General features: G+C 37.9%; 1 protein-coding gene across 4 annotated transcripts in view; it reads left to right on the top strand.

Moving 5' to 3' along the window:
* STRN3 (striatin 3) overlaps positions 1–15234 on the top strand; it is a 105819-nt gene that overhangs the window by 1946 nt on the left and 88639 nt on the right. The window lies entirely within an intron of this gene.

The raw sequence follows: 15234 nt of genomic DNA, 5'->3' as shown, positions 1-15234 counted from the left end.
TTTGATACACTATTGGGCTTTTAAAAATATAACATATCCAAAGTGTTGTTTCTTTTCTGTGTGCTCTGCTTTAAAATATCTGGGACAAACAGAATTCTGTTGATGAACAACTTTCTATTACACCATGTGCAAAAGGCATTTATTTCTGAAAACTGCATTTACAAATGCATTGAAGCCTAGGCTCACTAAATAATACTTCACCAGTCCCTAATACAGCATTTATAACCTTTGTACTGTTGTGGAAAAGCTTTAATTTAAACACTTTCTAAGTTAGTGAATACATTAGTCATTGGTAAGCTTCACAAAATGTCTTACTTGTGTCTGAATTAGAAAAAATCTGTGCAACTTGAGGTCTACATTGTTTACCTTAGCTTTTGGTTTGCTTTCTAATTCTCCTCTTAACAGAAGTCTTTTAAGGAAAATTCATTTTGCTTGCTTGCTTTCAGTGTATCTACTGTTGGCACATTAGTTCGGATATAGCCATTTTAAACTTTTTGTTTACTTACTTTGAAGAAGTTATACGGTGTTTGTCTAGACTCTTGACTTTTTTTCCCCCCTAGGAATTTTTATTATTTCACACTGATTCTTTTGGAACAAAATGTTCATGATTGTGTGTTTTTCTTCTATATATTTCTCTATAATGTTTTATTGGGCTACTTAGTTAATTTAGAATATTGAATTTGTTTTACATGTCCAAAGTCTTTAGTAAGAATGCTTGTGAGATGTCCATTTTAAAATGTATGGAAAATGTATTGGGAGAGTTTACGTGAAGCATGAATAGATTTAAACTGTAAACTTAGACTTAATTTAAGAAAGATAACATAGAAGTAAGATAACTTGCATATCATTTCGTATACAGCCTTGAGTATACTGTTCATCTATGCATTACTTAAAGTGTTTAGTACTAAAACTATTCAGTAATGACTACAAAGTGGCTAATGTATACCTCCTTTTGATGTAAAATTTCCACGTGGATTTTATTTTTCCTGGCTTTGGAAAGGTTTTTAAACCAAAACTTCGCAGTATGGTTCTCTTTTCTGTAAAAGGAATTTTGGATAAAGCTCCTTCTTAGAAGATTGGAGCTAAACCAAAGAATATCTTAAAACTCTTATTTTTGTGAGGGTTCCTTACCTGGGACTCAGGTAAAAACTCTGTTATGTTAGTAAGGCTCCAGGACAGTGATTTCTAAGTGAGAGTGCTACTGACAATCACTGGAAATCCCTCCCGCCCCAACCCCCCTAATATGCAGGCCTCTGTTTCATCTCCCAGAGATTTGGATTGAATTGGCCTAGGACTTGGAAAAAAAGGACTGTTTTTAGGATTTAGCCAGTTCGCATTATATAGAATGGAACTGCCCTTACATCAGTATTTTAAACTGATAAGGTCAGTATCATTCCTGTTTTACAGATAAGGAGACACACTTCAACAATGTAAGTAACTGTTTGCCAGCTATGAGTATTGCAACTCAGATTTGAACCTGGGTTCATCTGAATCCAAAGTCTTTGGTCTTCTCACCACTCTTGAAACTGCTGTTATTGTCTTAGTATATTTTGTAGAAATAGAGTCTGACTTACAATTTATTATAGAGATGTGGGTTCAATCCCTGGGTGGGGAAGATCATCTGGAGAAGGAAATAGCAACTTACTCCAGTATTCTTGCCTGGGAAATCCCATGGACAGAGGAGCCTAGTGGAAAACTGTCCATGGGGTTACAAAGAGTCACACGTGACTTAGCAACTAAACAACAACATACACGCCACTGCAGTCTGTTTCGAAAGAGTTTTATTGAGCCCCCATGACATGGGTAGGTCTAGTTATGACACAAGTGATAGGTAGAAAATATAGTCCTGGTGTTTGTGTTCTAACATTACTAATTCTCCAGCAAATGTAAACCTTTAGTGTCTGTGTTTGCATACGCTGGCATACAGGTTTGTCATAACTAGACAGATACTGCCATTTAAAGATCTTAAATTAATAGGAGATGTTTCTCTCAGACATAACTTGATTTGTTCCTTTTGAATTGGGGGCAGTAAGTGTTTCTCTTCTAATCTATTATTGTCAGAGTTTCCTTCAGATAGTCTAGAATAATGATTTGCAAATCCTGTTCCTTTTTTATTACAAAATTTTTGTGAATCTACTATGAAATTATAAAAAAGATTTTTCATTAAAGTACTACTTTTATTGAGAGTTTCAGCCTTCATAAAGTCTTGCTGTTATGCAGTTTTTCTATTTCAAATGATGGTGACACAGTAAAAAAAAAAATTATTTGGTAGAATTAAGAGTCCATAATCTTATGTCATAGTCTCCCTGTTTTTTAAGTCGTGGAAACAAAAAGTCTGGGGACCATTAATACATAATTCTTCTCTCCATTTGCTTTTTAATCCTGTATAATCTTTTTGCTCTATTGTCTCATTACTCCCCACTGAGCTTTAATAGGACCCTTTTTTCTGTCAGTGGTTGACCTTCAAATTGCCAAATCTTGCTGCCTTCTTACAGATCGTAAATACTTAACCAGCACATTCTGCTGTTGAGAGTTCTTCCTCAAAATCTTTTCTTTGGTCTCTACTGTGTAATCCCTTATTTTCCTTTTGATCTACTTATCATCTTTCTTCATATGTTTCTTCTACTTTGGTTTCAGTTATTGTTACCTGGGTTTCTGGTTCTTTTTACTGTAAATTCTGAAATACACAGTGGGCTTTTGTTTGTTTGCTTGCTTGTTTTTGCTAAGTGTTATTCCAGTGCTTCAGTATTTCGTCCTTAAATCCTAAAAACCCAACGAGTTGGGAACAGTTGGTTTCTCTTGTTATTTTGTTTAGTTTGATGCTAGGCTATTGGGCCTAGAGGTTAAGTGATCTAAGAGTAGCAGAGCTGGAATTTAACCCTGGGCAGGCTGCCTCTGGAAGCCGTGTTGTTAGGCACTACTGTATCTTTGACTTTCAGATATCTGAGAAATATTTCTAACTTTCTGTGTAAATTTTCTGCTTCAGAGTCAATACGTCATTTATTTCATCTCAGATGTCTCCCTCTTTCCCCCCACCAAGGCACACTTAACTTGATCATTCTCCTTTATTCCCTGTTTTTGTTAATGTTTGTTATCATCCTTCCCATTGGTAGATGCTAAAGAGATCAGTAGGTTCTTCTAAAAATGTTGAGTCTTTGGGTTTATTGATTCCAGTATGACTATTCATTGAATATATTTGAGTGTTACTTTGTGCTGTGTACTGGATATATGATGTATGAAGCAAGGAACTTGCTGCTGTTGGAAATTGTACTCTAGACATAATAAAATGTGATAAATCAGAAATTAACAGGATGTTGAGAAAATAAATAGAATGGGAAACCGTTGTAGATAGTGAGCTTTCCCTAAGCAATTATTGAGCAGTTTTTATATGGTAAGAATTATTTTAAGTTAATACATAGGTTGTTGTTTGTTGTTCAGTCACTAAGTTGTGTCCGACTCTTTGCAACCCCATGAACTGCAGCACGCCAGGCTTCCGTGTCCTTCACTATCTCCCAAGGTTTGCTCAAACTCATGTCCATTGAGTCAGTGATGCCATCCAGCCGTTTCATCCTCTGTTACCCACTTCTCTTGCCCTCAGTCTTTCCCAGTATCCGGGTTTTTCCAGTGAGTCAGCTGTTTGTATCAGGTGGCCAAAGTATCGGAGCTTCAGCATTAGTGCTTACAGTGAGTATTCAGGCTTGATTTCCTTTAGGATTGACTGGTTTGATCTCCTTGCTGTCCAAGGGATTCCCAAGTTTTCTCTGGCACCACAGTTGGAAAGCATTAATTCTTCAGTGCTCAGCCTTCTTTATGGTCCAGCTCTCACATCCATACATGACTACTGGAAAAACCATAGCTTTCACTATATGGACCTTTGTTGGCATAGTGATCTCTGCTTTTTAATACACAGTCTAGGTTTGTCATAGGTTTTCTTCCAAGGAGCAGGTGTCCTTTAATTTTGTCGCTGCAGTCACCGTCCACGTTGATTTTGGAGCCCAGTAATGTGACATTTGTCACTGTTTGCACTTTTCCCCCATCTATTTGCCATGAAATGATACGACCAGATACCATGATCTTCATTTTTTGAACGTTGAGTTTTAAGTCAACTTTTTCACTTTCATCAAGAGATTCTCTAGGTCTTCACTTTCTGCCATTAGAGTGATATCATCTGCATATCTGAGATTGTTGATATTTCTCCCAGCAATCTTGATTCCAGCTTGTGAGTCATCCAGCCCAGCATTTAGTATGATGTAGCCATAACCCATTTAATTTTTGTGAAGCCTTTATGGGGATATGGACACTTCTAGATCTCAAGTATGAGTACCTAATTTATAGGTATTTCAGAGGAAAACAACAGCATTAGAAGAAGTTCTGAAGCAGGAAAGATCTTCACTGGACGTGTGAACTTTACTATAGTGATTCAAGGGACTTTCTAATACACATAGTCTCAATAGCCTAATACATGTATTTTAATCTAGTGACTGTTAATTTTTTGGAAACAGTCTCCTTTGCATATAGATTGAAAGCTTTGGAGCTTTTTCTAGTTAAAAAAAAATTTTTTTTTGGCTTTAATATCTTTGAAGCCTAGCTACTGACCTGAGGAAATAACCCTGATTTAATCCGTGCTTATAGTTCCTTTACTACCATTGTTTTAGTTCAGAGTGTTCCTCCTGCATGATTTCTCTTGAGAAATCTAGCACTTTTCCTCCATATAAGCTCCTCTCTTTAAGAGTTCATCCTTTATATTGTAAGTATGATTGTATTACATGTACTCTTCCTTTAATTTTTAAAGATGATGGAGAGTTTTAAACAAATTCACAAATAACATAGTTATCAGGACTTCCCTAGTGGTGCAGTGGATAAGACTCTGCCTACCAATGCAGTGAACCTGGGTTCAATCCCTGGTCTGGGAAGATTCAGCCGTGCTGCAGAGCAGTTGAGCCTGTGGCACCACAACTGCTGAAGCCTTCACTCCTAGAGCCCGTGCTCTGGAACAAGAGAAACCACCACAATGAGAAGCCCAGAAGCTCTACAACGAAGACGTGCCCCCCATTCACCACTAGAGAAAGCCAGAGCAAAGCAGTGAAGACCCAGCACAGTGAAAAATAAATACCAAGAACCACCCATAAACTTGTCACTCATCACTCAGTAACAACTCATGACTAGTCTTATTTTACTTATACTTCTGTCCACTACCCTATCCCAAATTATTTCAAAGCAAGTCCCAGAAGCATGCAGTTTCATCCATGCATATTTCAGTATATATCTAAAAGATAAAGATTTTAAAAGAGAATTGTAGTTGCATTGCCAAATTATTAAGAAAAATCAGTAATTTCTTAATATTATCAAATACCTCCTGTTTGAATACTAGTTTTCGCACTTATCTTTGAACAGTTTGTTTGAATCAGGATCCAAATAACACATTGTGATTGGAACCACCCCCTCCATCTTTCTTCCTTTTCCTTGCTACTTCCTGTTGAAGAAATCAGTCTTTGGTTCTGTAAAGATCCCCAGAGTCTTGTTTTGCTGCATGCTTCCCTAATACAGTTTAACACATTCCATTGTCCTGTGTGTTTTCCCCTGTAATTTGGTTAGTTGGATATAGGGGCTTGATCCAAACTGGCTTATTTTCTTCTTTGGGGTGGTGTTGGAGGATGAGAATACTTCACAGGTGGTGATGAGGTCTTCTGTCAGAAAAGCATAAAACATCTTTCCTGATGTTAGCTCTTGATGTTAAGTAACTCGGGAACATTCATCCATTAGGGCCACCCTAAGTTCTTAATGAAATTGCGATATAATTCACACTTGTCCCTCAGTATCTGTGAAGTGATTGGTTCCAGGACTCCCACGCCCACCTTGCCCCTCTATCTCTGGATTCTGAAGTCCTTTATAAAAAATAGTGTATTTGCATATTCTTCCTATACTTTAAATTACTTCTAAATTACTTATAATACCTAGTACAAGGTAAGTAGTTGTAAATACAGTGTGAATAGCTGCCTGCAGTTGCAAATTTAAGCTTCTGAACTTTCTGAAGTTTTTTTTTCTGACTATATTCCATGCACAGTTGGTTGAATCTACTATGGATGCAGAACCTGTGGATACAGAAGATTGACGACATTTCTGTGGTTTTTAGTGTATGACTATGTTGTGTCCTCATCATCACTCTAATCTCAAAACATTTTTATCACGTGCAAATGCACCCAGTTCAGCAGTTAGTCCCTATTAGCAATTAGTCCCAATTCCCCCTTTCCGGTGGCAGTCACTAATTTCTGTCTCTATAAGTGATTTTTATATCTCAAGGATTTGCCTATTCTGGACATTGTATATAAAAGGAATCACAATATATAGCTTGTGAACAGATTCTTTCACTTAAGGAAATGTTTTCAAGGTTCAACTATGTAGCAGATTACAGTATTTCTCATTATGGCTGAATAACATTCTATTGTATGGGTATACGACATTTTGTCTGTCAGCTGGTGGATATTTGAGTGTTTCTGTTACACTTTTTGCTAACATATATGCACAAGTTTTTGTGTGAATGTATGTTTTTCAGTCCTCCTATTATATACCTAGGAATGGAATTGCTAGGTCATGTTCAACTTCTTTGAGGAACCTGCCAAAATGTTTTCCAGTGTGACTGCCTCATTTTACTTTCCCACCAGCAACGCACGAGGATTCCAGGGCCTCTGTTACTTTTTACAACTTTGAAATATATTTTTCTTATTAAAAAAGCATTTTTTTAAAAATGCCATTTAATTTTTTTTTTTTTGCAAGTTGTGTTTTCTTTCTCAGAGTTTAGGTTTTAGATCAATTTTGTTTTTTAGTTGTTTAGACTTTTTTGTTGTTTTTTGTTTAGACTTTAGTTTTTAGGACAATTTTGGCTTTATAGCAAAATCTAGCTGAAAGTACCGTTTCCACATATGGAAAGGAGGAGAAGGAGATGACAGAGGATGAGATGGCTGGATGGCATCACTGATTCGATGGACATGAGTTTGGGTGAACTCCGGGAGCTGGTGATGGACAGGGAGGCCTGGCGTGCTGCAATTCATGGGGTCGCAGAGAGTCGGACGCGACTGAGCGACTGAACTGACCTGACAGTTTCCATATAACACCTTGCCCATCAAAACCTCCCCTAACATTAGAAGCTCTACTGGTGTGGTACATGTTAAAATTGATGAACCCAACATTATCAACCAAAGTCCATAGTTTACATTAGGGTTCACTTTCTGTCCTGTGTATTCTTTGGGATTTGACAGATACATAATCATATGCATCCATTTTTATGGTAACCAGTGATTTCTCACTGCCCTGAAAATCCCGTGTGCCACCTATTCCTTCCTCCCCAACCCAAATGCGTGACAAGTGCGGCTCGTTTTGTTGTTGTGTTGTTGTTTGGTTTTGGTTGCACCAACCCAAACCACACCTGCAACTTGGAACTCCCAGTTCCCCAACCAGGGATTGAACCTATGCCCCCCGGCAGTAGAAGTGTGGAGTGTCAACCGCTGAACTGCCAGGAAAACACAACTAGTGCTCTTTTTAACTGTCTTCCATAGTTTTGCTTTTTCCAGAAGATCACATAATCAGAATCATGCAGTATGTAGTTTTTTCACATGGACTTCTTTGACTTGGTGGTGTGCATTTAAGGTTCCTCCTTAACTGTTTTTGTGGCCTGATCTTTTTAGTCCTGAATTAATATTTCGTTGTACATTTGTACCACAGATTATTGTCTCCTCACCTTATTGAAGGACATCTTTGTTGCTTCCACGTTTTGGCAATTATGAGTTATTATGAGTTATGGCACATACATGAGTTATGGCACATGAGTAATTATGAGTTATGGCACATCGACACTTACTCTATATAGCAAGGAGCTTAATTGCTCCAGTGTACGGTAAGAGTATGTTTAGTTTTTTAAGAAACTGCCAGTTTTCCAGAGTGGCTGTACCTGTTTTGTATATCCGCCATCACTGAGGAACAGTTTTTGTTGCTCCATATTTCGTCAACATTTGATGTCAGTATTTTGAATTTTAGCTATTCTAATAGGTGTGTAGTGATACCTTGTTTTAATTTGAAATTCCCCTAATGCATATGGTGTTAAGCACCTAATGTACCATCTGTGTGTCATCTTTGGTGAAGTATCCGTTTAGAGCTTTTGCCTTTTTGAAAATTGAATTGTCTGTATCTCCTCCTCTTGACATTCATGGGATGGAATGGTCTTGGGCATTTTTTCCAGTCATTTATGAGTAATTGTTCAGTAAGTGGTAGTCATTACTTATAACACTTATTTATCTTAAAAGGTGCTTTAATGACATAATTTAAAGGAACAAGTAATTATAATATCCCCTTCCCTTTACTTGTCCTTCCTGTGAAGCTACCAAAGGCAATGATTAAATTTATTTTATCTGAAGATAAAATAGTAGTCTCTAATTGTAAGTAAGATCTGTGGTGTTTCCAATACCTAGTTATAATAATAATGATACAGATTCTCACAGTTGTTCGCTGGTCATTGTGATTCAGTAGTCTGGAGTTGGAATCTGTGTTTTTCAAATGTATAGTTGGTGATTCTGATACTCAGCCAGATCTGGGAACCGGCATGATAAAAGTCACTTAAGGATTCTGGTAGAATCCGGTTCTCTAAACACTTTCCCTGTAAGATTGTCATTGGTTCTACCGATAGGCTAAGCGAGCAGTGTATCACCCCTTCTCTGCACTCACAGTGGCTTGCACTGTGTATGTTTACATTGTTGTGCTTTTCTTTTTTTTTTTTTGTTTTCACTTCCTGCTTTCCAGTACTTTGAAACTACTTGTTGATAAGAACTTCCTGGATTTTGAGTATGCTGCAAATTTTTGTTGGATTCATTTGAAACACTCTGGTGTTTGATTACATAGATGAAAGCAGTATGTGTCCATTAAAAAAACTGTTTAAGAATAACACCTGTTAATGTTTTTTAAATTATTTATTTGGCTGCACCAAGTCTTAGTTGTGGGTTGTGGGGTGCAAGCTCTTAGTTGCAGCATGTGGGGTCTAGTTCCCTGACAGAGATAGAACTTGGGCTCTCTGCATTGGGAGGAGGGAGTCTTAGCCACATGACCACCAGGAAGTCCCACACCTGTTAACATTTAAAGAGTGTTTTCTGTACATTGGGAATCATTCTAATTTTGACGCCCTCCCTAAATCATAGGTAACAAGTATATCTGTTTTAGAAGGAAAAATGGGCAAGAGTTTAAATGACTTGTTCAACATAAAACAATAAACAGGTAATGAATCCAGGTGCTGCTGAGTTGCTTTTGACCAATATGTTTGCCATCTTAAGGTAATTCTGGGACTACCTCAGTAGTAAAGAATTGTAAACAAATGACTAAATGAATAGGCTCAGGGTCACAAGATTTAAAAGGCTGTATGTAGCTGAGCAATTATAAATGCGTAGTGATATTTTGGATCATCTTTAGATAGACTTTGTAAAAGTTTTTAAACATTTCAGACTCTATTTTTTGAATAGTTAATACATGCTACTGCTGGTAAGTCGCTTCAGTTGTGTCCGACCCTGTGCAACCCCACAGACGGCAGCCCACCAGGCTCCCCCGTCCCTGGGATTCTCCAGGCAAGAACACTGGAGTGGGTTGCCATTTCCTTCTTCAATGCATGAAAGTGAAAAGTGAAAGTGAAGTTGCTCAGTTGTGTCTGACTCTTAGCGACCCCATGGACTGCAGCCCACCAGGCTCCTCCGTCCATGGGATTTTCCAGGCAAGAGTACTGGAGTGGGGTGCCATTGCCTTCTCCAAGTTAATACATGGTTCTGAATTAAATCTTGTGCGTACCATGAGCCCGTCCACCCTTAGTTCTGTATTAGTAACCACTTTCATTAGTAATAGATGTATCCTTCCAGTGTATTTTTTCTTTAAAAAAAAAGACTTCTATTTATGTACTTTCTTTTGGCTGTGCTGGGTCTTTGTTGCTGTGAGGGCTTTCTCTGGTTGTGGTGAGTGGGGGCTACCCTTCGATGCGGCACGCACACGTCTCACTGCAGTGGCTTCTCTTGTCGCAGAGCACGGCTTCTAGGCGTGTGGGCTTCAGCAGCTGCTGCTCCTGGTCTCAGTAGTTGCAGCTTGTGGGTGGACTCAGTCGTTGTGTTGAAAAGGCTTAGTTGCTCCACAGCATATGGAGTCTTCCTAGATCAGGAATCGAACTCATGTCTCCTGCATTGGCAGGCGAATTCTTAACCACTAGCCCGCCGGGGAAGTCCTGCTTCCAGTTTCTGTGTCAGATAGATGTAAACAAATAGGTATACTGATTTTCTTCTCTTTCTGATACGACAGTTCATAAACTATATACCTGTTTTTCCCTTTGCATTTTCATTTAACGTTTCCTGGAATTTGAAGTCTGTTAGTGGAGAACATTCGCAATTTTTTGGTTTGTTTGTTTGTTTGAATAGCAGCTGCATAGTAGTCTGTTTCTTATACATGCCATAGTTGATTTAACTACCCCACTATTGTTGAATGGTTGTGTTGAAGTTTCAGAAAACATTTGTATCTGGTTGTTGTTGTGGTGTTTTTTTTTTGTTGTTGTTTTTTTAGTATTCATTTATTTATTTGTCTGTGCTGGGTCTTAGTTGCGTCGTGTGGAATCTAAGGATTGAGCCCCATCCCCCAGGCCACCAGGGAAGTCCCTGCACTGTGTTCTTAAATGTGTGAGCAACCAGCCTTCTGCCTCAAAATAAACTCTATTATATTGCTTTTTTGTTTTGTAATATTTAAACTAAATTTTGTATGATGCTTTGTTGTTTCATGGCTTGCATTTAGTCTGAATTTTAAGTTAGGAATCACAAATGTTTTAGCTTTGAAAGCCATTAATTAAGCAGTTCTATTTAAGCTGTAAGTCTGTTACTGAAGTCCTGAGGAAATAAGGAGTGAGAAAGACAGAAAAATGAAATAGGAAAAAAGAGGGTGGGTGGATGAGAAGAGGAATAAACACAGTGATAGAGAAACAATGGATGGGTGTGATAATATGCCACCAACAGTTGTCTCAGACAATAAAACTATTTCAAAGTGGCCTAAATTAACCTTTGTTGGTTTTTTCCCCAGAGTTTTAAAAAGTAAACCAGACTTTCATAAGCTTATATTAAAAAAGAGAGGGTGGGGTTTAGTTGATTCTAAAATGTATTTAATTACCCATCTTTATACTTTGCATATATCAGCGTATACCCTGGTCATTTTGCTCTTAATATTTACTGTAACTTGTAATTCTAAAAATACTCCCCTCCCTCTTTAAGATTGATTGTAAACTTTTTGAAAGGAGGGCTCTATGTTTTTTTAGAAAACTCATGTATACCTAATGTGACAGTAAAGGGTCTGACACATAATGGTGATAGTCGTTGTGGTTTCGTTGCTAAGTTGTGTCTAAGTGTTGCAACACCATGGACTATACCCCATCAGGCTGCTCTGTTCATGGGATTTCCCAGGCAAAAATACTGGATCCAAGGGGGTTGCCATTTCCTTCTCCAGGGGATCTTCCAGACCCAGGGACTGAACCTGTGTCTTCTGCATTGCAGAGGGATTCTTTACCACTGAGTCACCAGGGAAGCCTCATAATAGGTGTTTGCTAAATCTTTGTTAAATGAGTGAAGTTGCTGAGGACATTCCACTTAAGTTGTTAGATATGAGAAACTGAATTGTAATTTTTGTAGTACATCATAGGGGAAAAAGCCCACCAGATAGAGATAACACCAGTAGTAAATGACTACTCTTCCCTTATCTCCTCATTTGATATTGGAATGAAACCAAACTTTGTTTTTTATTATAAGATATTTTTTAAAAAGTTCTATCTCCCCCTTGTGGGAAATAGAGTGTAAGAGATCACAGTTTCAGTTAAAATGAATCTGTGCTTGGGATTAATGCATGGGAGTGGGGATTACTATTTTCTGTCAAAAATAGTGAATGATTTTTATGAAGAATGTTTAATGACTAGACAGTGCTTATGATAAGCTGAAAAGCAGAGATCCATGTTACGTGTGAAATCAGCTATGTTAAAAAATATATTGAGCAACGCACTACAAATGTTTTAAAATAAGCCTTGTGATCTTTGGGTCGCAGGATTACTGGCAACTTTTCTGTTTTCCTTATTTAAAAAAAGGCCCAGCAAACATTGTAAGATAGGTATTTTCTTTTATTGAAACAAATATTTCAGAAATGAATTGTTTCTTTATGCATATGTATAAAGAGAGGAAGAGAGGGAGACACAGACACTGTTGAAGGATACTTTATCATCAAACAGCAAGTTGAACTTTGTACTTAAGTTATCTTTTCCCCATTTTCTTTTTTGATTGATTGCTTTAAAAGCTTAACAAATACCATTGTTTATTCATGAAGATCTTATTTTATGATGTTTTGAATTTTTGTTGTGTGGTTGGACTTAGTTGCTTTTATTTATTTTGTAAATTTTTTACATTAGTTTTTAATTCTTGCTGCTACTGCTGAGTCACTTCAGTTGTGTCCGACTGTGTGACCCCATAGACAGCAGCCCACCAGGCTCCCCTGTCCCTGGGATTCTCCAGGCAAGAACACTGGAATGGGTTGCCACTTCCTTCTCCAATGCATGAAAGTGAAAAGTGAAAGGGAAGTTGCTCAGTCATGTCCGACTCTTAGTTATTGTTAAAGTAATATATGAAAGTAAGGCTACAGAAATATCAAATATAGTGATTCTTTTGATAATCTTAGTTTTCTAGGAACAACACTGCTTTTGGGTGTATATCTTTTAAGAACTTTTTCTCTTCGGTAGTCCCCTTTTATCAGCAAAAGGTATATTCCAAGACCCCCAGTGGATGCCAGAGTCCATGGATAAAGGACCTAACCCTGTATATGCTGTGAGGGTTTATCACACTTCCCACGTCTCCTTTTACTGTATTTCAGTATAGGTAATAAAGTTAGGTTAAATCATTAACTTTTATGTTACTATGACCATACAAATAATGAGTCAAGTCTAATAATTTATGTATAATTTGTGGGACAAAAAGTGTACTATGAGTCCTGTTTCTTTTCTGTAAAGTTTTTGTTTTTCTTGGAGTTACTTGCCCCGTCCCCCGCTTTTTTAAAATTTGCTTAGTTTCCTATGTACCTATTGCTGTTTTTCTGAAAGCTTTTACTAATCTGTCAGGGTTTTCAGATGCCAGCACATCACATTGTCTGTTAGTTCTGCCTCTTTCTTGTGGAGGAATTGGAGTGGGGAGAACTTACTTCAGAACTGTCATTCTCCTTGCTCTGATCTAGACTTTTGTGTACAGTTACTATTCTGAAACTTCTGCCCTCTTCATAAAGGGGATCCCCTGCACCACCACCACCCTTCCCACCCCTCCCCGCTACCTGTTTATATTGGTTCCCTTTCTGCCTCCTGTTTGGCTTATTTAGTCTTTTATTTGGCTGAAATATGTTATCTGGTTGTTTCTTGAGAAAAGGTGCACAGGAGGTAAATTTTAGGGACTTAAATCTTTTTAAAGAAAAAAAAAAAACCTGTTTTATTTTGATTGGTAGTTTGACTGGAAATAAGTTTCCATCAACATTTCGAAGACATTTCTCTTGTCTTTGAATTTTCAGTATAGCTTTTGAAGAGTCTGATGCTGCTCAGATTCTGGTTTTTCGTTTGCTTGGTTTTTTCTCTGAAAGCATTCATTTACTTGGTTGCTCCAGGTCTTGGTTGTGGCATGCAGAATCCCTCATCTCCGCTGTGGCATGAGCAATCTCTCAGTTGGGGCGCTTGGAATCTTCAGTTGCAGCATGTGAACTCTAAGTTGCATCACATGGGATCTAGTTTCCTGACCAGGGATGGAGCCTGGGCCCTGTGCATTAGGAGTGCGGAGTCTAAGCCGCTGGACCACCAGAGAAGCCTCTGTTCAGATTCCTGATCCTTTTTTCTCTTGTATGTGTTATTTGAATTTTTCTAGGTATCTTTTGTTTGTACTGGTGGTGATAAATTTTATGAAAATACATACCGTGTCAGGCATTGAGAGAATTCTTTTTGTCCATAGTCCAATGTTTCTCATGGGCATTTAGGTAGTACGGTTTTTGTGTTGAGCTGTATTGAGTTGTGAGGGGGTTGAGCACTGTGGCTCCCAGGAACTAAATGCCAAAATAACTTACTAGTTTTGAGGACAACTAGAAATGTCCCCAGATGTTTCCAAACACCCCCTTTAGGGGAGGTAGTACTAATCTTTTTGAGAAGGGTTATCGCAGTCCAGTCCTTAGGATGGTTTTTTTTTGTTCAATTGATGATGGACCTACTAATATAAAGTTTTTCTTCTGTTTTCCTGAATTTCTCATTTTGGCTTTTTTTCTGAGAGATTTTCTTCAACTAATATGTTTCAGTCCCATTATCTTGAAATTGGAAAGACATTTTCTTACTTTTGGCTGTGCAGGGTCTTCATTGTTGCACAGACTTTCTCTAGTTGTGGTGTGAGAACTTTTCATAACGATGACTTCTTGTTGCAAAGTACGAGCTCCAGAGTGTGCAGGCACAGTAGTTGTGGCTTATGGGCTCTAGGGAGCAGTCTGAATGGCTGTGGCCCATGGGCCTCGTTGCCCTGCGGCATCATGTGGAATTTTCTCAAGCCAGGGATTGATATGTGTCCCCTACATGGACAGGAGGATTCTTAATCCGTCAGATCACCAGGGAAGCCCTGGCCCTTTTCTTAAAATTCATTTTCATTTCCATTTTTTCCCAGAATGGCCTTCCTAATACTGGTTTTTAAAAGTCATTGATTGTAATTTTAATCTTTGGCCTTTCCATAAATTTATTTTCTTAAATCTTTAACTGTTTATAATGGGTCTCTCAGTTGTTATTCTCTGAGTTATTCAGATAACTTCCTATATAGACTGCTGTCAGTCTCAAATGTCCCATCATTGTCATTTTTTCAAATTTCATCTACATGGCAATAATTTACTGTTCTTGTGTTGCATTTTGTTTGGAGCCTACCTGCAGGATAGTATTCTATCCCTGCTGAACTTTTTGGACTCCAGTTTTCTTCAAGTCTTCTTGTTCTTTCCAGAATCTTTCTTATTTCTTATGTCTTCTGTTACAGTCATCCCTAGATTCTTTTTTTTCACTGTGCTGAATCTTAGTTGCAGTGCACAAGTTTCTCTTTAGTTGCGTGGCACACAGACTTAGTTGCTCCGTGATATGTGGGATCTTATTTCCTGTAAAAGGGATTTAATCCACATCCCCTGCATTAGAAGGCAGATTCTTAA

This window comes from Capra hircus, chromosome 21 (genome assembly GCF_001704415.2).
Source record: "Capra hircus breed San Clemente chromosome 21, ASM170441v1, whole genome shotgun sequence".
NCBI classification, from domain to species: Eukaryota; Metazoa; Chordata; class Mammalia; order Artiodactyla; family Bovidae; genus Capra; species Capra hircus.
The sequence above is the reverse complement of the archived record's forward strand: the minus strand, read 5'-3'. Positions and strand labels throughout refer to the sequence as shown.